An 11,054-nucleotide genomic window follows, 5' to 3' on the forward strand; every position below is an offset into this window, starting at 1 on the left:
TGCCCCCAAACCGGCCCTGCCCCCTGGCTGCCCCCAAACCGGCCCCGCCCCCTGGCTGCCCCCAAACCGGCCCTGCCCCCTGGCTGCCCCCCGCCCCCAAACCGGCCCTGCCCCCTGGCTGCCCCCCGCCCCCAAACCAGCCCTGCCCCCTGGCTGCCCCCAAACCGGCCCTGCCCCCAAAACCGGCCCTGCCCCCTGGCTGCCCCCAAACCGGCCCTGCCCCCAAACCGGCCCCGCCCCCTGGCTGCCCCCCGCCCCCAAACCGGCCCTGCCCCCTGGCTGCCCCCAAACCGGCCCTGCCCCCTGGCTGCCCCCGGCCCCCAAACCGGCCCCGCCCCCTGGCTGCCCCCAAACCGGCCCTGCCCCCTGGCTGCCCCCCGCCCCCAAACCAGCCCTGCCCCCTGGCTGCCCCCCAAACCGGCCCTGCCCCCCAAACCGGCCCTGCCCCCTGGCTGCCCCCCAAACCGGCCCTGCCCCCGGCCCCCAAACCGGCCCTGCCCCCTGGCTGCCCCCAAACCGGCCCTGCCCCCGGCTGCCCCCCAAACCGGCCCTGCCCCCTGGCTGCCCCCCGCCCCCAAACCGGCCCTGCCCCCTGGCTGCCCCCCGCCCCCAAACCAGCCCTGCCCCCTGGCTGCCCCCAAACCGGCCCTGCCCCCTGGCTGCCACCCGCCCCCAAACCGGCCCTGCCCCCTGGCTGCCCCCCAAACCAGCCCTGCCCCCGGCCCCCAAACCGGCCCTGCCCCCTGGCTGCCCCCGGCCCCCAAACCAGCCCTGCCCCCTGGCTGCCCCCGGCCCCCAAACCGGCCCTGCCCCCTGGCTGCCCCCGGCCCCCAAACCGGCCCTGCCCCCTGGCTGTCCCCCGCCCCCAAACCGGCCCTCCCCCTGGCTGCCCCCCGGCCCCCAAACCAGCCCTCCCCCTGGCTGCCCCCGGCCCCCAAACCAGCCCTGCCCCCTGGCTGCCCCCCAAACCGGCCCTGCCCCCTGGCTGCCCCCGGCCCCCAAACCGGCCCTGACCCCTGGCTGCCCCCGGCCCCCAAACCGGCCCTGCCCCCTGGCTGCCCCCCGGCCCCCAAACCGGCCCTGCCCCCTGGCTGCCCCCAAACCGGCCCTGCCCCCTGGCTGCCCCCGGCCCCCAAACCAGCCCTGCCCCCTGGCTGCCCCCCAAACCGACCCTGCCCCCTGGCTGCCCCCGGCCCCCAAACCGGCCCTGCCCCCTGGCTGCCCCCCGGCCCCCAAACCGGCCCTGCCCCCTGGCTGCCCCCAAACCGGCCCTGCCCCCTGGCTGCCCCCGGCCCCCAAACCGGCCCTGCCCCCTGGCTGCCCCCCGGCCCCCAAACCGGCCCTGCCCCCTGGCTGCCCCCAAACCGGCCCTGCCCCCGGCTGCCCCCCAAACCGGCCCTGCCCCCTGGCTGCCCCCCGCCCCCAAACCGGCCCTGCCCCCTGGCTGCCCCCCGCCCCCAAACCAGCCCTGCCCCCTGGCTGCCCCCAAACCGGCCCTGCCCCCTGGCTGCCACCCGCCCCCAAACCGGCCCTGCCCCCTGGCTGCCCCCCAAACCAGCCCTGCCCCCGGCCCCCAAACCGGCCCTGCCCCCTGGCTGCCCCCGGCCCCCAAACCAGCCCTGCCCCCTGGCTGCCCCCGGCCCCCAAACCGGCCCTGCCCCCTGGCTGCCCCCGGCCCCCAAACCGGCCCTGCCCCCTGGCTGCCCCCGGCCCCCAAACCGGCCCTGCCCCCTGGCTGTCCCCCGCCCCCAAACCGGCCCTCCCCCTGGCTGCCCCCCGGCCCCCAAACCAGCCCTCCCCCTGGCTGCCCCCGGCCCCCAAACCAGCCCTGCCCCCTGGCTGCCCCCCAAACCGGCCCTGCCCCCTGGCTGCCCCCGGCCCCCAAACCGGCCCTGACCCCTGGCTGCCCCCGGCCCCCAAACCGGCCCTGCCCCCTGGCTGCCCCCCGGCCCCCAAACCGGCCCTGCCCCCTGGCTGCCCCCAAACCGGCCCTGCCCCCTGGCTGCCCCCGGCCCCCAAACCAGCCCTGCCCCCTGGCTGCCCCCCAAACCGACCCTGCCCCCTGGCTGCCCCCGGCCCCCAAACCGGCCCTGCCCCCTGGCTGCCCCCGGCCCCCAAACCGGCCCTGCCCCCTGGCTGCCCCCAAACCGGCCCTGCCCCCTGGCTGCCCCCGGCCCCCAAACCGGCCCTGCCCCCTGGCTGCCCCCCGGCCCCCAAACCGGCCCTGCCCCCTGGCTGCCCCCCAAACCGGCCCTGCCCCCTGGCTGCCCCCGGCCCCCAAACCGGCAAAGCCCCCTGGCTGCCCCCCAAACCGACCCTGCCCCCTGGCTGCCCCCGGCCCCCAAACCGGCCCTGCCCCCTGGCTGCCCCCCGCCCCCAAACCGGCCCTGCCTCCTGGCTGCCCCCGGCCCCTAAACCGGCCCTGCCCCTGGCTGCCCCCCAAACCGGCCCTACCCCCTGACTGCCCCCCGCCCCCAAACCGGCCCTGCCCCCTGGCTGCCCCCCGCCCCCAAACCGGCCCTGCCTCCTGGCTGCCCCCGGCCCCCAAACCGGCCCTGCCCCCTAGCTGCCCCCCGCCCCCAAACCAACCCTGACCCCTGGCTGCCCCCGCCCCCAAACCGGCCCTGCCCCCTGGCTGCCCCCCAAACCGGCCCTGCCCCCGGCCCCCAAACCGGCCCTGCCCCCTGGCTGCCCCCCAAACAGGCCCTGCCCCCTGGCTGCCCCCGGCCCCCAAACCGGCCCTGCCCCCTGGCTGCCCCCCGCCCCCAAACCGGCCCTGCCCCCTGGCTGCCCCCGGCCCCCAAACCAGCCCTGCCCCCTGGCTGCCCCCCAAACCGGCCCTGCCCCCTGGCTGCCCCCCAAACCGGCCCTGATCCCTGACTGCCCCCCGCCCCCAAACCGGCCCTGCCCCCTGGCTGCCCCCCGCCCCCAAACCAGCCCTGCCACCTGGCTGCCCCCCGCCCCCAAACCAGCCCTGCCCCCTGACTGCCCCCCGCCCCCAAACCGGCCCTGCCCCCTGGTTGCCCCCCGCCCCCAAACCGGCCCTGCCACCTGGCTGCCCCCCGCCCCCAAACCGGCCCTGATCCCTGACTGCCCCCCGCCCCCAAACCAGCCCTACCCCCTGGCTGCCCCCCACCCCCAAACCAGCCCTACCCCTGGCTGCCCCCTGCCCCCAAACCGGCCCTGCCCCCTGGCTGCCCCCCGCCCCCAAACCGGCCCTGATCCCTGACTGCCCCCCGCCCCCAAACCGGCCCTGCCCCCTGACTGCCCCCTGGCCGCCCCCCCAAACCGGCCCTGCCCCCTGGCTGCCCCCGGCCCCCAAACCAGCCCTGCCCCCTGACTGCCCCCTGGCCGCCCCCCAAACCAGCCCTGCCCCCTGGCTGCCCCCCGCCCCCAAACCAGCCCTACCCCCTGGCTGCCCCCCGCCCCCAAACCAGCCCTGCCCCCTGGCTGCCCCCCAAACCGGCCCTGCCCCCTGGCTGCCCCCCAAACCGGCCCTGCCCCCCAAACGGGCCCTGCCCCCTGGCTGCCCCCCGCCCTCAAACCAGCCCTTCCCCCTGGCTGCCCCCCAAACCGGCCCTGCCCCCCAAACCAGCCCTGCCCCCTGGCTGCCCCCCAAACCGGCCCTGCCCCCCAAACCGGCCCTGCCCCCTGGCTGCCCCCCGCCCCCAAACCGGCCCTGATCCCTGGCTGCCCCCCGCCCCCAAACCGGCCCTGCCTCCTGGCTGCCCCCGGCCCCCAAACCGGCCCTGCCCCCTAGCTGCCCCCCGCCCCCAAACCAACCCTGACCCCTGGCTGCCCCCGCCCCCAAACCGGCCCTGCCCCCTGGCTGCCCCCCAAACCGGCCCTGCCCCCTGGCTGCCCCCCAAACCGGCCCTGCCCCCCAAACGGGCCCTGCCCCCTGGCTGCCCCCCGCCCTCAAACCAGCCCTTCCCCCTGGCTGCCCCCCAAACCGGCCCTGCCCCCCAAACCGGCCCTGCCCCCTGGCTGCCCCCCGCCCCCAAACCGGCCCTGATCCCTGACTGCCCCCCGCCCCCAAACCGGCCCTACCCCCTGGCTGCCCCCCGCCCCCAAACCAGCCCTCCCCCTAGCTGCCCCCCCAAACCGGCCCTGCCCCCTGGCTGCCCCCCAAACCGGCCCTGACCCCTGGCTGCCCCCGGCCCCCAAACCGGCCCTGACCCCTGGCTGCCCCCCGGCCCCCAAACCGGCCCTGCCCGCTGGCTGCCCCCCGGCCCCCAAACCGGCCCTGACCCCTGGCTGCCCCCCGGTCTCCAAACCGGCCCTGCCCGCTGGCTGCCCCCCGCCCCCAAACCGGTCCTGCCCCCTGGCTGCCCCCCAAACCGGTCCTGCCCCCTGGCTGCCCCCCAAACCGGCCCTGCCCCCTGGCTGCCCCCCGCCCCCAAACCGGCCCTGCCCCCTGACTGCCCCCCGCCCCCAAACCGGCCCTGCCCCCTGGCTGCCCCCCGCCCCCAAACCTGCCCTGCCCCCTGGCTGCCCCCCAAACCAGCCCTGCCCCCTGCCTCCAAACCAGCCCTGCCCCCTGACTGCCCCCCAAACCGGCCCTGACCCCTGGCTGCCCCCCCAAACCGGCCCTGATCCCTGACTGCCCCCGCGCCCCCAAACTGGCCCTGCCCCCTGGCTGCCCCCGGCCCCCAAACCAGCCCTGCCCCTCACTCCCCCCTGCCCCCAAGCCGGCCCTGCCCCCTGACTGCCCCCCGCCCCCAAACCAGCCCTGACCCCTGGCTGCCCCCTGCCCCCAAACCGGCCCTGCCCACTGACCGCCCCCCGCCCCCAAGCCGGCCCTGCCCCCTGCCTGCCTCCGGCCCCCAAACCGGCCCTGCCCCCTTGCTGCCCCCCGCCCCCAAACCGGCCCTGCGCCCTTACTGCTCCCCGCCGCCAAACCGGACCTGCCCCCTGGCTGCCCCCCCAAACCGGCCCTGCCCCCTGACTGCCCCCCGCCTCCAAACCAGCCCTGCCCTCTGACTGCCCCCCGCCCCCAAACCGGCCCTGCCCCCTGGCTGCCCCCGCCCCCAAACCGGCCGTGCCCCTCACTGCCCCCCAAACCAGCCCTGCCCCCCGCCCCCAAACCGGCCCTGACCTCTGGCTGCCCCCCCAAACCGGCCCTGCCCCCTGGCTGCCCCCCGCCCCCAAACCAGCCCTGACCCCTGACTGCTCCCCGCCCCCAAACCAGCCCTGACCCCTGGCTGCCCCCCAAACCGGCCCTGCCCCCTGGCTGCCCCCCGCCCCCAAACCAGTCCTGCCCCCTGGCTGCCCCCGAATCCGGCCCTGCCCCCTGGCTGCCCCCGCCCCCAAACCAGCCCTGCCCCCTGGCTGCCCCCCGCCCCCAAACCAGCCCTGCCCCCTGACTGCCCCCCGCCCCCAAACCGGCCCTGCCCCCTGACTGCCCCCCCAAACCGACCCTGCTCCCTGACTGCCCCCGCCCCCAAACCGGCCCTGCCCCCTGACTGCCCCACGCCCCCAAACCGGCCCTGCCCCCTGGCTGACCCCAGCTCCCAAACCAGCCCTGCCCCTCACTGTCCCCTGCCCCCAAACCGGTCCTACCCCCTGAGCTCCTCACACAATCCAACCCAAACTCCTGCACCCTCACATCCACAAGCCTGCGGCTTGCTCAGCACCCCAACCCTCCACCTGAGCCCAAGACTCTCCAGCATGGAGCCACCTCCCTTAGCCAGCATCCCCTTCTCCACTCCCTCCCGGATGGGGGGGCTGTGTTAACCCCCGCAGCGCTGGCCAGCAGCGCCCTCCCCCCTGTGGCCACGGGGCCCTGCACCGTCAGGCTTGGCCTGCCCCGGGCAGCCCCGGGCTGAGTGCCAGTGGTAGCCGGGCTGGGCCCACCTGGACACATGCATCCTGCCTTTGAGAGTATGTATAGAGCATCATCAACAACCATGGGCTCAATGCCCGTTGGTGTCCGATGCCTCCCTCACTATTTCCTTCCATTCTTTCCCTGTCCAGTTAACATTTCTATAAATCTAAACAAATAAATATTCCTACATTTACAACACAAAAAGTTAAATATAAACATAAAATGCTCTTTCTGGAAGGCTGCAATGTACCATGACTTTATTTCTTACAATCCAAAGCTCTTACATGCAAAAACCAAAACAACCCACAAGAGAGACAAAGCCAGGCTGCTCTTTAAGGCAGAGAGAGTGGCGCTTTCAGACTGACTGCAGAAGATCTGGGTCACGTGCTTTCCCTATACTGTCCTCCTACCCTGCTAGCAGGGCCAGGAAACATTTTACTCTTAATTTGTGACAGTTGGTAGTTTTAGCACAGCTTTCAGTACGTTACAAAACTAAACATTACTAAAGTCCAGCAACTGGAGACTATCGCTGTTTGGGACAGGACTTAAACATATACTTAAGTCTCACTTGACATGCTTACGGGCAGTTCTAGCTAGGGGTATGTTCCTGAGGAGCAGGGTTGCCAGATGGTTTAACCAAAAATACTGAACACTCCTCCTCCCCCCAAAAACAAAAAATTCTGTGGAGAAAAAAAAAGGGAGAGACCAAAGTTGTTGAGCAAAAAAAAAAACCCAGCTTTTGAGGCTTTTTGGTCCTAACAGGCTGCCAGTGGCTACCCACCATCTTGTCTCCCAGACAGCTCCCCTGCAGAACCCACTAAGCACCCGGGATTTTCGCCTCCTGGCTGGGAAAAAATCAGAAAATACTGGACATTTTAGATGTCCAGTATTTTCTGAATTTTTTTACCAGACGAGAGGCGAAACTACCAGACTGTCCGGGTCAATACCGGACACCTGGTAACCCTACTGAGGAGAGATAGCAAGCTTGGGACCCTGATCTTGGTTGGAGCCTTAAGCATTTCTGTAATACAAATGATTCAGGGCCCCATCCTGAGCACCATTTACATGACTGCAGCAGACATATAAGCACAGTACAGGATAAACCAGCTATGCGTAAGGAATTTGCTAATCTTGGTCACACCAGGCTGACTGCATTTGCATAAGCTTTCTTCCCTAGCAGCTCAGATTGTATTCTGGTGCTTCTCTTTGGAAGCGACTGTGGTAGCAAACGTTCTACCTACACTCTAGCAACCCTGCTATTGGTGGTGTTCTTATTAGCTTGTCCCTAACCCTTGTACAGTGTGGGGAGAGAGGGGAAGGCAAAGGAGGCTCATGCTTTGGTATAGATCTTTCTTTCCATTACAATAACTAGCCAGTAAACCCCCTCGGAAGCTTACACAAAGATCCCACTATCTCAAGTGAAAAAGCTAGCAGGCTGCATGACTCATTCCCACATTACCATGGTTTAGAGAGAACTAAACAACAACCTTTTACAGTGCAGCAGAATCTGCAATAATTTCTCCTGCCCGTTGAGTCTTTCTTTTGCTCCTTTGTATTCTTTTTCTACAAAGAACAGGCAGTAGCAGCTACTTCATTTGCTCCTCAGGATGGTGAACTCAAGTCTTGACCAAGAGAAATCCCCAATTTATGGAGCAGAATCATTTTCAGAATAGTCTGCATAAGCAAAAGAGAGCAATACACTGAAATGGTTCAACTGATGTGCTTTTCAAATAGGACATTAAAAAAGCGCCTGTTTAAACTATATTTTTCCTTCACAAAATCTTTTGGCCTAGATTTTTTTCCTGGTGGAAATGGGTGTGTCAGAGGTCTGACTTTGGGCTTTCTGCTGCTTCAGTTTCACCATGTTGGGATCCTCAGTAACTTCACAGAGGCTTTTCAGTGTCAGGTAGGGTCTGTCTACACTACAGCACTAATTCAAACTAACTTAATTTGAATTAGTTAATTCGAACTAAGCTAATTCGAACTAGTGCATCTAGACCTAAAAACTAGTTCGAATTAGCATTTTGCTCATTCGAACTAGCATGTCCACATTGAGTGGACCCTGAACCGAGGTTAAGGATGGCCGGAAGCAGTGCCGGCAGGGCATCAGATGAGGACTTAGAGCGTGGAGCTGCTGTCTCAGGCTGGCCAAGGGCTGTGCTTAAAGGGACCCGACCCCCACCCCGGACAGACAGTTCTCAGGGGTGCCCCGCTTGCAAAGCAGTCCTGGCTTGGAGTGCCCTGAGTGCCCACATTTGGCACACCACAGCACTTGGCAATCAGCCGGGCTGCACTTGCTGCAGGCTGCCATCTAGGAGGGTCAATCGGGGGGCTGCAGGAGAGTTTCCACCCCGAGGAGCTCACAGAGCCAGCCCAGTCCTCCCCATCGGGGGCTCGTACCCCATTCCTCCCTCACCTCCTTCCAATTACCCCTCCCTAGCCCCCCTTCCTGATGGACAAAATAAAGGACACGTGTGGTCAAAAATAGAAACTCTCTTTATTTAACAAAACTCGGGGAGACTGGGAAAAGGAGGTGGGAGAGGGGAAGAGAGAGGGTAGGAGAGGGGAAGGCATCTAAAATGATCAGGGGTTGGAACAGGTCCCATATGAAGAGAGGCTAAAGAGACTGGGACTTTTCAGATTAGAAAAGAGGAGACTGAGGGGGGATATGATAGAGGTCTATAAAAGCATGAGTGGTGTGGAGAGGGTGCATAAAGAAAAGTTCTCCATTAGTTCCCATAATAGAAGGAATAGAGGACACCAAATGAAATGAATGGGTAGCAGGCTTCAAACTAATAACAGAAAGTTGTTCTTCACAAAGCAAATAGTTAACCTGTGGAACTCCTTGCTGCAGGAGGCTGCGAAGGCTAGAACTAGAACAGAGTTGAAAGAGAAGTTAGATAAATTCATAGAGGTTGGGTCCATGGAGTGGTATTAGCCAGGGGGTAGAAATGGTGTCCCTGGCCTCTGTTAGTGGAAGGCTGGAGATGGATGGCACGAGACAAATGGCTTGGTCACTGTCTTCGGTCCATCCCCTTCAGGGTCCCTAGGGTTGGCCGCTGTTGGAAGACAGGCTACTGGGCTAGATGGACCTTTGGCCTGACCCAGTACGGCCATTCTAAGCTCAGGGCTCAGGGTCGGGGGTCTCACTGAACCACCCTGATTTTCATGCAAACCTGCTCCTGGGTGGCCAGACTGGCAGCTATCCTGCCCTAGACGGCCACTTTCCTGTGCCTAGTGCGGAGGTCGTGGATGAGGTCCACGATGTCCGCAGTAGACCAGGTGGGCGCCCGCCTCTTGCGGACCTGGGCAGGCTCCTGGGAAGAGGCGGAGGGCTGGGTGGCAGTGGGTGGCTGGTTCGTGCCGTGCCAGATGCAGGGTCTGCTGGCTGGGTGCTGGCAGGCTTGCACCTGGCATGGGCAGCCTAGCCAGACCGTGCCCCTTTAAGGGCTCCGGGGCCGGGAGGGGGGCAGACGAGTTTCCCTGGTGGTGCCCAGAGTGGCCACCAGGGCAAGCTGGGGAAGGGCTAGCCTCCCACTAGTTCGAATTAAGTGGCTACACACCCCTTAATTCAAACTACTTAATTCGAACTAGGCGTTAGTCCTCGTGGAATGAGGTTTACCTAGTTCGACTTAAGTGCTCCGCTAGTTCGAATTGAGTTCGAACTAGCGGTTTGTCTGTGTAGCGCCTATCAAAGTTAATTCGAATTAACGGCTGTTAGTTCGAATTAACTTTGTAGTGTAGACAGACCCGTAATGGCCTTCCTTCTGGGGGGATTTATTGACAAAGATCTCTACTTGCCTTGGCTCTCTACTGCTCAGCCCTGTGCCTGAGAGCTAAGGAGAGTCTCTTTGTGTGGAGCAAATTTGTGCTGCATGCAGATGGGTCAGGGCGGTGGCTCCCTTCTGTCTGCCATACCGCTGTTCCTCCCTGCTCCCTACCATGCAGCACTCCCAGGGCTACAGTGTCTGTGCTTCTCTCCCTTCTTGTCTCCTGAGAGGCACCAAATGGCGACAGTTCATCTCCCCAGCTGGAGAAAATAAGCAAAGTGAAGTTGGACCCATCTGCCTTAAAGGGCTAGTCACTCTATAATACAATGTAACCTCACTGAAGTCAACAGAGCTGCACAATTTACACCAGCTCATGAATTAGCTTGTTGATTCTAGTCCTTGGAAAGGAAAAGACCATTGGATTTAGGGGACATACAGAAGGGTGTTCTTGCAATATGGGGACAAATCCTCCCTCTGGATGCAGATGTCCTGCTATTCCCATGAGTGAGCCTGGTTCACTATTACCTTGTGCCTTGTGTAATTATTTGCACCAATACAAAGTGAGCAGGACTCGCTACCATGCTGAACTGATCAGGTTTTGTATCTGCTTTGCACAAGCGTAAATGACACCATGAAGGATAGGGCAGTGATGAATTGAGCACAACATCGGTAGAACTTCTATACATACAAAGAGTCTAAGGCCTATACTAGGGCTGTGTCTACACTGGCATGAATTTCCGGAAATGCTTAAAACAGAACAGTTTTCTGTTATAAGTATTTCCGGAAAAAGAGCATCTACACTGGCAGGCTGCTTTTCCAGAAAAGTCCTTTGTCTGGAAAAGCGTCTGTGGCCAAGGTTGCGTCATTTTCGCGATCGGGGCTTTTTTCCGGAAAAGACTACTGTGCTGTCTACACTGGCCCTTTTCCGGAACAGTTTTCTGGAAAAAGGACTTTTGCCCGAGCGGGAGCAGCATAGTTTTTCTGGAAAAGCAGCTGATTTCTTACAGTAAATCGTCACTGCTTTTCCGGACATTCAAGGGGCCAGTGTAGACAGCTCGCAGCTGTCTAAGTGGCCCAGTGTAGACACAGCCTAGGAGTTTAGGTTGAATTTAGCCACATAAGGTCAATTTTCCAAACAATGAGTCCACACTACCAAACCTGTTCCATTGACTTTAACAGCTGCTGAAGTCAATTTCAATATTCCTGCTTTTACAAGGAGTAACACAAATTTCAACCTTTCCTGGTTGAATTTACAATAGCGTGGACCCAGCATTGAGAAAGTCAACATTCTTGGTCTCTAGAGGCATCCATCCCACAGTGTTCTTCTCTGGCCGGAACTTGTCTCTTCTGCTCTCAGAAAAGCCCTGGGAAAGTTTGAATTTCATTTCCCATGTGGTCAGCTTTGTGAGCACACCTCAGAGCAGGCCAATTCACCTGAGCTGCCAGTTCCCAGGGGC

This window comes from Pelodiscus sinensis, chromosome 28, assembly GCF_052426305.1.
Source record: "Pelodiscus sinensis isolate ZL-2025 chromosome 28, ASM5242630v1, whole genome shotgun sequence".
Taxonomy (NCBI): Eukaryota; Metazoa; Chordata; order Testudines; family Trionychidae; genus Pelodiscus; species Pelodiscus sinensis.